This window comes from Anolis sagrei, chromosome 5 (assembly GCF_037176765.1).
Source record: "Anolis sagrei isolate rAnoSag1 chromosome 5, rAnoSag1.mat, whole genome shotgun sequence".
In the NCBI taxonomy this organism is placed as follows: domain Eukaryota; kingdom Metazoa; phylum Chordata; class Lepidosauria; order Squamata; family Dactyloidae; genus Anolis; species Anolis sagrei.
The window spans coordinates 131219492-131233005 of record NC_090025.1 but is presented as its reverse complement, the minus strand read 5'-3'; the positions used below and the strand labels follow the sequence as shown (position 1 = coordinate 131233005).

At 45.5% G+C, this 13514-nt stretch overlaps 1 protein-coding gene across 3 annotated transcripts in view; it reads left to right on the top strand.

Annotated features, from left to right (window-relative positions):
• The first annotated feature begins 274 nt into the window (after positions 1–274).
• Positions 275–13514, top strand: part of MET (MET proto-oncogene, receptor tyrosine kinase) — a 132550-nt gene continuing 119310 nt past the window's right edge. Inside the window, exons 1-2 of one of the 3 annotated variants that reach the window (XM_060777687.2) lie at positions 275–644; positions 4773–4872. The gene's annotated coding sequence lies outside the window, so the exon portion shown is untranslated. Of the gene's footprint in view, positions 645–4490; positions 4688–4772; positions 4873–13514 lie in introns of those variants that run through there. The other 2 variants (XM_060777688.2, XM_060777689.2) reach the window with 2 other exon arrangements.

Below are 13514 nucleotides of genomic sequence, written 5' to 3'. Positions count from 1 at the left end.
AGGGTCTGAGAAAAAAAACCCAAGGGCCTGGGTTTGCCCATTCCTGAGCTTTAGCCAACTTACATTATTTACACGACGCTTCATAACAGTGACTATTATGAAGTAGCAACGAGAATAATTGTATGGTTCCCCACAACATGAGAAACTGTATGAAGGGGATCGCGGCATTTATAGAAGACCCAGCCTCTGTGGGAGAGAGAAGAGGCGGGTCAGTAGCAGTGACTGCGGGAACTCCTTCCTTGTGTGGCCACCGTAGGCTTTCTGGGGAGGCGGGCAGGTCCACTCAACGCCTGCTGTGCTGTCTTCGCGCCTCCTTTCGCTTCCCTCCGGTTCGTGAGTCACGGGCAGGTCAGGAGGAGCGACTGGGGAGGCGAAGAGAAGGAGGGGCAGCCCCTTGGCCGCTGGGAGCCGCCACCATCGCGGCAGAGAGAGAGTGAGTGAGAGAGAGAGAGCCCCGCCAGCCAGCCCGCCCGCCCTCCTTCCCTGTGTCGCCAGGCGCCTCCTCCCTCCAGGTGGCTCCCTCCCTCCTTCCTTCCCTCCTTCCTCGCCAGGCGTGGAAAGCGAGGGCTCCGTGGCGGGAGCTGAAGCCAAGGCATCCCCGTGCGTGGCGGCTGAACCGAGACGCCTCGCCTCCAGCAATCAAGGTAATCAAGCCGGGAAAGGGAAGGGAAGAGGGAGAGGCATCCAGGCTGCCAGTGCCACTTGTTCCAGCGCCTTTATGCCTTATTCCCAGAAGTTAGTGGCGTACACATGGTTGGGTTTTGTTGAACCGTGCGGAGTTCGTCTCCTGATTCAATTCCCTTGCGTTGGGAGGCGCCCCAAAAGCCGTCCTGTCCAGCCCTCCCTGGAAAATGCAATCAAAGCCCTCCCGGCAGATAGCCATCCTTGCCTCTGCTTCACAACCTCCAGAGGAAGCTCTTGCCATCGGGAGGTTCATCTAAAACGGGCATGGGCCAACTTTGGCCCTCCAGGTGTTTTGAACTTCAACTCCCACCATTCCTGGGAGTTGAAGTCCAAAACACCTGGAGGGCCAAAGTTGGCCCATGCCCGTTCGAAAACATTTAGGTGGGAATCCCTCCTTTGTGTAAATGAAACCTGGCTGCTGAAGGCAGGTGGAGGCGCCTCCTTTCATTCCTAAGGCTATCTGAAAGCATTCAGGCCAACATCCAGGTGAATTATCAGGATTTGGAAGACAAAAAGATTAGTACACAGCAAACAAGATCACTGCGTTGGCTGTTGTATTGGATCTCACCTCTGACATTTATTATTATTATTATTATTATTAACTTTATTTGTACCCCGCTAGCATCTCCCGGAGGACTCGATGCGGCTTACACAGGCCGAAGCCTCAAAACACAGTACAGTAAAACGTAACATCACAATAACAGCAAATCAAAACAATAAACAAAATAACATAACTCCACAATAACTAAGCAAATCAGATAATAAGCAAAAATAACGACAATGACAGTACATCAAGACCTTATTAAAACTGGTTCAGCCGGCGCACTGGGGCACAAGGGTTAAAAGTGCTGAAATGGCAGGAGGCACGTAAGATTAAAAGTGTGGTGTGCAGCGACAGTTAGTTATGCTAAAGTGCTACTAGGACTTGGGGTGGGGGTTCCTAGTCTGGGAAGGCACAACGGAACAGCCAAGTTTTTAAATTCCTTCTGAAAACGGCCAGAGTGGGGGCCTGTCTGAGATCCTTTGGGAGGGCGTTCCAGAGTCGGGGGGCCGCCACAGAAAAGGCCCTGTCCCGTGTCCCCACCAAACGCGCTAAACATTTCCCAAGTTTAGGTGAGAATCTAAATTATAATCTAATTATAAATCTAAATAATAATAATAATAATAATATATTTATTTAGACCCCACCTTTTCTCCCCCAAGAGGGACTCAAAGCAACTTCAATTATAGCCATGTCAAGACAACTATGGAGGAATTATTCCTCCTACTAACTACATATTATTATCATTATTATTATTATTATTTAGACCCCATTTTATCTCCCCCAAAAGGGACTCAAAGTGACTTCAGTTATAGCCTTATCAAGACAACCATGGAGGCATTATTCCTCCTACTAAATAATAATAATAATTATTATTATTATTATTATTTAGACCCCACTTTATCTCCCCCAAGAGGGGCTCAAAGCAACTTCAACTATAGCCTTATCAAGACAACCATGGAGGCATTATTTCTCCTACTAAATACATATTATTATTATTATTATTATTATTATTATTATTATTTTATTTAGATCCCACTTTATCTCCCCCAAGACTTCAATTATAGCTTTATCAAGACAACCATGGAGGCATTATTCCTCCTATATATATTTTTGAAGGGAGTATGTGTATGCATGTGTGTGTTGATATTTTTCCCTTCAGGGTGGTGGCGATGGTTGGGTTTTGTCTTTTCAAATGTTGTTGATCAAGGAGGGTTGCTGCTTTTCGTAAAGGAAACCAAGTGCCTGGAATTTGGCTGCCACCGCTTTTTTGGAGACCTGCCTAGACTCAGCAGGGCCCAGCCTCATGGATCCTTCCCTCTATGCCAAGGGTCATTCCTTATGTGGCGGTAATGATAGCAACAGAGAGGGAGGTTGAGCATGTGCAGAGTGCTTTCCTATCCTTGGATGTGTATTGGATTAACAAGTGAGGTTGCCAAGTTGCACGATAGCCAGGTAGCCTCTCCTCAAAAGTTAACCAATTTCCAGGTTTCTGTGAGTTTTCCGGGCTGTATGGCCATGTTCCAGAAGCATTTTCTTCTGATGTTTCGCCCACATCTATGGCAGGCATCCTCAGAGATTGTGAGTTTTTTAGGAAACTAGGCAAGTGGGGTTTATATATCTGTGGAATGTCCAGGGTGGGAGAAAGAATTCTTGCCTGCTTGAGGCAAGTGTGAATGGTGCAATTGATCACCTTGATTAGCATTGAATAGTCTTTCAGCTTCAAAGCTTGGCTATTTCCTGCCTGGGGAAATGTCCAAAGTGGGAGAAAGAACTCTTGCCTGCTTGAGGCAAGTGTGAATGCTGCAATTGATCACCTTGATTAGCATTGAATGGCCTTTCAGATTCAAAGCTTGGCTGCTTCCTGCCTGGAGGACTCCTTTGTTGGGAGGTGATTAGCTGGCCCTGATTGAAAATCAACAAAATCTGTCTGCCAGTATTTCAGAAACTCTAAAATTGGGATAGTAAATAAAGAACAACACTCAGAAAGGTTCTTGTGGGTTTTTTCGGGCTATAGAGCCGTGTTCTAGAGGCATTTCTCCGTCAGGAGAAATGCCTCTAGAACATGGCTCTATAGCCCGAAAAAACCCACAAGAACCTAGTGATTCCAGCCATGAAAGCCTTCGACAATACATTGAACACTCAGAAAATTGGGAATTCCAGACAAGGAACAATCAAGATCCCCCCAGGCAGGAAGCAGCCAAGCTTTGAAGCTGAAAGCATTCAATGCTAATCAAGGTGATCAATTGCAACATTCACACTTGTCTCAAACAGACAAGAGTTCTTTCTTCCGCCCTGGACATTCCACAGATATATAAACCCCACTTCACTTTTTTTTTAACAAACCTCACAACCTCTGAGGGTATAAACAAACATAAAGGGGTATGAACAAATGGGGTATAAACAAACATAAACATAATAAAATGCTTTCCAGGAGCAGGGTAGCATGCTTGGGAAAGGCTGAAACACAGTTTTACCCAAAACATGTGACATAGTGCCTCTGAAGGTGTATATATAATGCTTCTTACTCATCACCTGTCATCCCTGCCTCTGCTTCTCTGGAAACAACTGTGTGTGCGTGTTTTCTTATGTCAGAAGTGACTTAAACTGCAAGTTGCTTCTGGTGTGAGAGAATTGGCTGTCTCCAAGGACGTTGCACAAGGGACACGTGGATGTGTTACCATCCTGTGGGAAGCTTCTAATGAGAAGCTGGAGCTGACAGACAGGAACTCACCGTACTCCCAAATTCAATCCGCTGACCTTTCAGTCAGAAGTTTTGCCAGCATAAGGGTTTAACCTATTGTGCCATTGGGATCTCCGAAATAACTGGTGCATCTCTACACTACTGCAGTTTGACACCATTCTTGACTGTTATGATTCAATGGTATGGAATCCTGGAATTTGTAGTCTTACAAGGTCTTTAGCCTTCTCTTCTACAGAGTGCTGGTGCCTCAACAAATTATTACTGCCATTATTCATAGCCTTGAACCGTGGCAGTTAAAGCAGTGTCAAACTGTGTTCAAAGCTTCTGCACACCTGTTTCTTCTTTCCAACTACATTCAAGATTTCCATGCTTGTGGTCTTAATGTGGGGTCTGCCTTGATTCGTGATTGACCTGGATCCAGAAAGAGTCATCAGAAATCGATGCATGTAGTAGTCGTAGTAGAGTTGTCCCTGGGGAGGCATGCTGCTCTTACGGGAATGTGCCAAATCCCTTTTCTAAGAGATGATTGAAATGAACTCTTGGATGATTCAGGAGTGACTCCCTCATTTTGGGCGGAGTAGAGCCGATGAGGAAGAACTGAAGTGGCTGGAGGCAGTACAACAGGAGCTTGCTTGCAAAGAAGTTTGGTGACCCACAATCTGAGTCAGCCTGATGTTAGTGGAAGCACCAGCAGCATTGGCAACACTACTAACTCACCACAAGGCTGGCAAAGAAAGCACTGGGAGGGCTGTAAGGAGGTGATTGCATCAACACGCACTTATATATCTATTTTTTGAGACAACCCAGTGCCCAGAGGGAGTAATTTCTTCAGCCTTTTTGCAGGTGGAAACATCTCTTTGCAGTTTTCTTATCAGGACTCTTGATGAGATAACAAGCTACTTACTCCTTAGAAATGCAACTGGTGTGTATTACATATTGCCTGGTAGGTACAAAAATCAGGAGTGGGTGTGTGTGAAAGTAGCTTTAACCACCTCTTACCAAAAGAGCTGGATGCTTGCTCCTTCATTTCCAGTGTGCCATCTGGATTTCATGTTAATTTAAACAGTATAATCTGGGAGAAGAGCAATACACCTGCAATCAGCTAATGGGTCTTAAAGCTGGCTTAAATATAATGTGATGTTCATAAATTTACCCTTGGCACACAAAAATTATAGGACTATCTTGGAATAATATAGTAGATAAGATGTGGTTTGAATCCAAAATATTTGTGATTTTAAGGGAATCTTTGTCAATGTGGTGTTACACGAATTCTCTGAATGCTTCTGCAGATAAATTAGGAATGTCGGCAATGCTGTTGGAAGAAATATTGTAAGAATGTCACATTGTACTAAGTGCTATTCTGTCAAAATTGCAATTATGCATGTATTGTTAAAAGTGCAGTGTTTTCACATATTTCTGGCCTTATTTAGACAAATCTTGTTTCTGTACTAAAATAATGTTGGTGTTATTGGGCTTTGTTTTGTTGCTAAAAGTGTGATCAAACTTGACCGGAATCTGAGCAGAAGACTAGCAGTTGGCAGATGTAAAGTTTCAGTGTACACACATTTGTGAACAGAGGACTTTTTACAGAAAGTATTGGCTGAAATCCAATTAGTCCAAACTAAAGTGAATCCATTAAATCAATGCAAAGTGGATAATTTAAGATTGATTTCAGGTTTTTTATTTATTTGGTCTACTATAGTCCACAGTGACTACTGGATTTAAGTAACTGGCTCCCAAATTAGTGTGTGTGCAATTCTAGCATTAAGGTGCTTTTATTAAAATCAGATTGAAGTTGTTTATGTCATAGTAACAAAACTAGTCCATACTAAATGATATGCACACCCTGTTTTGAACATCTCCACTGGGGTTAGTTTGATCAGTAAATATTTCCCAAATTTGGTTTGCAGATGTTGTTTTAACTATATTTCAAACGATTGAGCATGCTGACTTGAGCTTTTGGGAATTGAAAGTGAACCTCTGTCCACCTGGAACAATGTATAGGTCAATCATATACATAGTTACTGAGAAATAAAACTGCTAGCTTGCAGTTTACTCCTTGATAGGTGGGATTTAAACTAATTCTTGTGTTGTTATTGAAGTGAACCACACTGTTTTTTCTTCGTGTCTTCCGTGAAATGCACACCTATGGGTTCTCCTGTGCGCATGCGCAGCAATCCGGAACTTCTAGAATTTTAATGAATTTTTAAATGATTATTTTAGAGAATAAAGACAGGCCCCGCCCACTCTCCGCCCCCCCGGTATATCAGCCCCCGCAGGCGTCCCAGAGGTAGTTCCTTTTTCCGCGCCAAACAGGCAGCATCGTCAGGACTTCTCCTTCTTCTTTTCGGACTCTATTGGCTTTTGACCAGGACTCTCTTCGACTACCAGACCTCTCCTTCCCTGACCACGGACCGGCTGACGACTATTCTATCAGGCTAGATGTCTTCCCTCTGTTTTAAAAATTGTTCATCCTGCGGGACTAACCTCCCTGAGGCAGACAAACACTCTAAATGCCTCCTATGTCTGGGAGAGACCCACAATCTCCAGACTTGTGAAATTTGCCTGAGCTTCACTTCCAGAGCTCGCAAAGGCAGGGATGCCAGATTAAAAGCTCTTTTATATGAGCGGGCCCTGGCCCCGCAAGCTCCTCCCGCTCCCTCCCAATCCTCCCCCGTTCAAAATACCTCCCAGCCTCCCTCCCCACGCGTTGGGGATAGGCGGGATGGAGATCAGGCGGGCTCTCCCACTGTGGAGCCGCAGAAAAAGAAAGCAAAATCAACTAAGCAGACCACGAGGTCTTCAAAAACAAAAGAAAAGTCAAACAAACAAAAAAAGGGACGGCAACTCACTGGCACACAGCCCTTGAGTCCCCCTGTATTGCAGTCTGTGCCTTTTCTCCCCGGTTCCACTGTGCAGCTCCAGGAACCGCTCCCCTCCCTCCTCCACATGGAAGACCCCTCCCATCTCCCTCCCCTCGAGCTCCTGGCTCCACACATGGAGCTGGAACCGCAGCCTCCTCCGGACGCTTCCCTCTCCCCCCCGCCTCTCCCACCCTCTCAGGACTCACCTCCTCCTTCACTCAGCCCTCCCCAATCCCCGGAACCAGAGGAGTCACCTTCCTCGGCTCGGCCCAGCGCCTCTGCGCACCCCAGCGGGCGCCGCCGCCGCTCTCCATCCCCGGATCCACGCCAAACTACAACTCCTTCTCTTCCTCCTCCCAAAAAGGCACGCACAGTGCCTCCTTCCCACCAGCAGCCTTATGGATACCAAGAATACCCTTACCATATGTACCCTCCCCCTCCTCCCTTCCCAGTTTATCCTTTCTACTACCCCCCCCCCCCCTGGCTCATTCAAGGGGATGCACCCTCCTTATTACTCTGACCCAAACTTTCCCCAACCCCCTCGCGAACCTCCTTCAGCTACACTCTCTCGGCCCCCAGACCCCCAGGGAGACATGGATCCACAGGTTTTCAACTTAGAACCGGCTATGCCTCACCAAATTGAAACAGACACAATTGATTTGGAGGCCACGAGTGACACACCAGTCATTCAAGACCCCCAACCAGACCCTGACCCGTCTCCCCAACATTTGGAAGATTTTAAAAATTTCTCAGCTCTGCTAATAAGGCTTGCCAAAGCCTTAAACCTCACCACTCCTGAACCTTCAGATACTGTATCAGATCCATGCTTTACATCCACTGAACAACAAACGCCTACATCCACTGTGTTGCCCACACTTCCATTTCTCTTGAAAATCCTAAAAAATACAGGAGTTGCCCCAGCCTTGGTCCCAGCAACCCCTAAAAGAGCAGAAAATTTATACCGTATTGATCTTTCCACAGCCTCATGGCTCGCTAAGATGCCTAAGGCAAACTCCGTGGTGACCGATGCTCAACCAAAACCTACCCAAACTAACCAGACATCTCCCTCTGACAAAGAAGGGAGAAAACTAGATACTATGGCTAAAAAATTCTACTCCTCAGCGTTCCTTTTCGCACGCATGGCCCATTATGGGGTTTATATGAGTGTTTACCAGACCTTACTCTGGAACAAGATATCCCCTTACTTAGAACTCTTACCACCAGCTGAACAACTAATGGCTAAGGCCTATCAACAAGAAGCCCTTCTCTTAGCCAAACTGCAAAAAGACCTTGCAAGAAACACTGCTGATAATTCTGGAAAACTAATTGCAGGATCAGTAGCCCTTCGCCGTCATGCATGGCTTAGAGCTGCTATCCTCTCTCAATCTCAACGTTCTCTCATTGAGAATCTCCCTATGGATGAGGCAGGTCTATTTAACCCTGAGACTGACTCACAGCTTAAACACTCTCACGAGATGAAGCAAACAGTGTACAAATATGACCAACAACCGTACACTTACCAACGGCAGCGCTGGGGCTCCTACTATTTTCGCCCCCACTATTACAACAAACCTTACAACACCTCATTCTACAGAGGACGACAGCGACCATATGCGCCCACTGCAGCCACGAGACGCCCTCCACTCCCCGCAAGAGGTCAGTACCGTGGTACCAGACCCCCAAACAACAACAGACGACGTTTCTAGTATACCCATTCCCCCTTCCCCAGCCCACCACCTCACTTACCTCAATAGACTACATTCCTTCCTCCCACAGTGGCAATCCATAACCACGGACACTTGGGTCCTTGATATAATTGATAGAGGTTATGCAATTGAGTTTAAGAACTACCCACCCGTTGGGAAGATCATTATCACACAACCCTCCCAGACCATATGGGACGAGGTTCACTCCTTGCTCATTAAAGGAGCAATCTCCTCCATACCGTCACACACATCTAGCACCTGCTTTTATTCTCGGTATTTTCTCATAGACAAGAAAGATGGCGGACTACGGCCCATTTTGGACCTCCGTAAGCTCAACACCTTTATCTCCCCACGCAAATTTCGCATGGTCACTCTTCCTAACATCCTTCCCTTCATTCCCGAAGGGGCATGGTTAGCAACGATTGACCTACGGGATGCATACTTCCATATCTCAATCAGACACTCCCACCGAAGGTTTCTTACCTTTACGGTCCAGAATTACCATTTTTCGTTTAATTCCCTACCCTTTGGTTTGTCTACCGCCCCCAGGGTGTTTACTAAATGCATGGCGGTCATCGCCGCTCACCTCCGACAACAAGGCATAACAGTCTTTCCGTACCTGGATGACTGGATGTTGGCCTCAACTTCAAAGTCTCAATTATGCACAGATATTCATTACACCTTATCTCTTTTGCAGGATCTCGGCCTAGTGGTGAACCACGAAAAATCTCATCTTCAACCAACTCAACGCATCCAATTCATAGGAGCCATCATAGACTCCACACTCCAAAGAGCCTTCCTCCCAGAGGACCGCTTCTTGAAACTTCAACACGCTATCTTTTCACTCATCCAAGCACAACAAGCCTCAGCTTGGGCTATCCAATCTATACTTGGCCATATGGCATCTACCACCAGTGTGACCCCCTTTGCCCGGCTTCGGATGAGGCCGCTGCAGAACTGGTTCATCAGAACGTTCGACCCCCTCCGCGATCCACAGTCCCGGATCCTATACCCCCCACACACGGTGCTACACTCCCTCACATGGTGGACAAGAGCACTCAATGTCCGCCTAGGCATGCCATTCATTCTACCACACCCGTCCATGTCCCTGACAACAGACGCTTCCAACTCAGGCTGGGGAGCACATCTCAAGGGATTCAAAGTCAGCGGTCACTGGCTCCCCCAGGAGCGCCGCCTTCACATAAATGCACTGGAAATGATGGCAGTGGAGAAGGCCCTTCGAGCCTTCGCCCGTATCACCTCCAACCATATAGTCCAAATAGTAACAGACAACACCGCAGTCAAATATTACATCAACAAACAGGGGGGAACTCGTTCCCAAATACTGACATCAATCTCAACTCGCATCTGGGAATGGTGCATTCAGAGAAACATCCTCCTCTCGGCCATCCACCTACCGGGCCAGGACAACACATTGGCAGACTCTCTAAGCAGAACATCAAAGAACAACCACGAATGGCGCCTCCACAGATCCCAATTCCAAGCCATCACACACAAATGGGGGATGCCCACAATAGATCTCTTCGCATCCCCAGTAAACACTCAATGCCCAACATACTGCGCAAGACTCCCCCCTCACGTATCCCCAGGTTGTCTCGGAGACGCATTCCTTTTCCGGTGGACAATGAACCTCATCTACATGTTTCCACCCCTCCCTCTCCTATCCCCTGTCATAGCCAAGATAATGCAAGACAAATCGGATTGCATTCTGATCGCCCCTTGGTGGCCACGCCAACACTGGTTTGCCACGCTCCTCCAAATTTCCAACAGGGAATACTTCCATCTCGATCCCTTCCCAGACCTCCTCACGGTGGAGAACGGGCTCGTTCTCCACCCAGACCTCCCCTCACTCCGCCTAACGGCATGGAGGATCAGACCACAATAAATCTATCGGAGGAAGTATCACGCATACTCCTCGCCGCTCATAAACCATCCACCACGAAATCTTATGAGTATAAGTGGTCACTATTCACTACATTCGCAAAATCAGTTGGACACAACCCTTCCACAGCCCCCGTCCCCATAGTGTTGGACTTCCTAGTCCACCTTTCCAATAAGGGTTTTTCCCTCTCCTCAGTTAAGTGCTACCTAGCTGCTATATCATCCTTTAGAAGAAAATGTGGCTTGCCGTCCCTTTTTCAAGATCATTTGGTTCAATTATTTTTGAGAGGATACAAGAATATCCACCCGCCTGTCGCCCCCCCTCCCCCACAATGGAGCCTAGAGCTGGTGCTATCCCAGCTGTCAAAACCGCCCTTTGAGCCCATGGCCTCCAATGACATATCTCACCTCTCCTGGAAGACAGCATTCCTGGTGGCCATCACCTCGGCCAAAAGAGCCAGTGAACTCACAGCCCTCAGATCGGACCCACCGTATGTGAGGTTCCACGAAGACAAGGTTGTTCTTCGGACCGATGTCACCTTCTTAACTAAAGTAGTCTCTCACTTCCACATGTCGCAAGACATCATATTACCAGCATTCTTTCCGAACCCATCGTCTCCACTAGAGGTGGCCCTCCATTCTCTAGATGTCAAGAGGGCCATTTCATTCTATTTGCATAGGACATCCCCTCATAGGAAGTCCCCAAGACTCTTTTTAAAATACAGGAAAGACATGATGGGGCACCCTGTCTCTTCCCAGGGTATAGCCTCCTGGATCGTTTCAACGATCAAACTAGCCTATCAATTGGCAGGAAAGCAGCCACCATCTCACGTGGTGGCACACTCAACCAGATCACTCTCCACATCCCAAGCCTTTTTGCGTGGAGTTCCGCTTGATCAGATCTGTAGAGCGGCAACATGGTCCACACCGTCCACGTTTGCGTCACACTACAAACTGGATGTGTTGGCCAAAAAAGATGCAGCCTTCGGCAGAGCCGTATTGTTTTCCTGTGTGGCATGACCCACCTCCAGGTCAGTAGCTTGCTATTCACCCATAGGTGTGCATTTCACGGAAGACACGAAGAAAAAATAAAGGTTGCTTACCTGTAACCGTATTTCTTCGAGTGTCTATCCGTGAAATTCACACAACCCGCCCATCCTCCCCTCTGTCATGCCTCCACTAAACTTCTATTTGGCGCTAGGGGAACTACCTCTGGGACGCCTGCGGGGGCTGATATACCGGGGGGGCGGAGAGTGGGCAGGGCCTGTCTTTATTCTCTAAAATAATCATTTAAAAATTCATTAAAATTCTAGAAGTTCCGGATTGCTGCGCATGCGCACAGGAGAACCCATAGGTGTGAATTTCACGGATAGACACTCGAAGAAATACGGTTACAGGTAAGCAACCTTTATTTTTGTTTGCTTTCAAGTCATTACCAATTTATAGTGTCCCAAAGGGAACCTATCATGGGAATTTTGGGCTGAGAGAGTGATTCACCCAAATTCCCTCAGTGGGTTTGTATTGTCAAATGGGAAATCAAACTCTAGTTTCCAGAGTCATAGTTTTATTATATTATTTATTGTATTGTGTTGAATTTTGCTGTTAACCATTCTGAGTCCCACCACGGAGGTAGAGAAGAACGGGATATAAAAGTTATAAATAAATAAATAAATAAATAGTCCAGTGCTCAGACCACTACACCATCCTGAAATTACTTAAATGCAAGTATATTTTCATTTCCTCCCTAAGTGTTGTGTGATTTCCAGTAAATATTGAATATGAGCTATTTTAGCATCTTCATTAATAATCTAGACAGAGCCAAGAGTTTATGATTTAGAATCTGTAATTATTTTAAGGTGGTGATGGTATTCTTCATAGAAAAGAAAGGTTTCCATTTAAATATTTTAGTCCTAAATTCTTATTTGGAAGACTAGTATCCATTCATGTTGGTGCCCTAGCCTAAGTAAATGTTTTAAAAATGTGTGTCTGGGAGTGGTGGAAGAATGCAAAACTGCAGATGCATTACCATATACATTTATAAAATAGAAAGTGGACATAATACACTCTTAAGTGTATGCACTATGCTTCAGTGATTTGAGTTATTGCTTAGTTCTGCTTTACGTAAATAATGTTCCAGCAGGTGTGTGCTAGTGGTTGCCAGAACTTTTCCCTTTTGTTTGTATTTTCTCTTAAGCTTACTGCATGCAATATGTGTACAATGATGTAAAACAGAAAGTAAGACGGGAGTATGTTTTTATGTATTTGTTTGTGTGTATTTGTTGATAATGATGACATAATTTGCACCCCAGTGTGCCATGTCATTATCAGATGACACAACATCACCAAAAGTGAAGAATGCTGTGTTTAGAAGTGCAGCCCTCCCTATATCTGGCATTAAGATTTATAGATGGCACAACAACGCATTTGCTGAAGCTGGTCATGTCTTGTGATACAGCTCCATGAGATCACATGATGCATCCAAGACTCTGTACAGCATGGATGGGCTGGCAACAAATATGCAAATGTAGCTGAGCCACTGTTCATCTTCTTCCTCATTAACATATTCTGCCCCAGCTTCTAACACCTGAGCTGAACCATGTGGATATTTTCTTTAAGAAGATTTTCTTTTGTGTAATTCTTTGGTACTATTTAAAATACAAATCTGATAATGTGAAATGATGCAATATTTATACAACTCAGGCAAAACCTGTTGGGAGTTTTAGGAAGTCCTGTTTTTATTACTCATATTTCCTGCATGGCACAAAAGATTTTACTTTGATTTTTTTTGTTTTAAATAGCTCTGGTCAGTGATTTAAAAAACCAAATTACTTCATTTGACTAGACAGTATTAATTGTTTTGCAGTTCTTCTAAAATCTGCAGAATTAATTCTCTACAAATATTCCATGCATTGAATAATCAAACATCTTTACATTAATGAATACACTGGTACCTCATAGATATTGGGGCACTTTGATTATGGAAAGAGGAGTCCAACATGCAATAGTATTTAATGCAGCCTATATACAGGGTGAGGCAGCATAACTTCCTTTTTTTAAAATGTGCGCCATTCAGTCGGTTGAAGACGTAGCGGAGTGCTAGTGGTCTTGTTTGA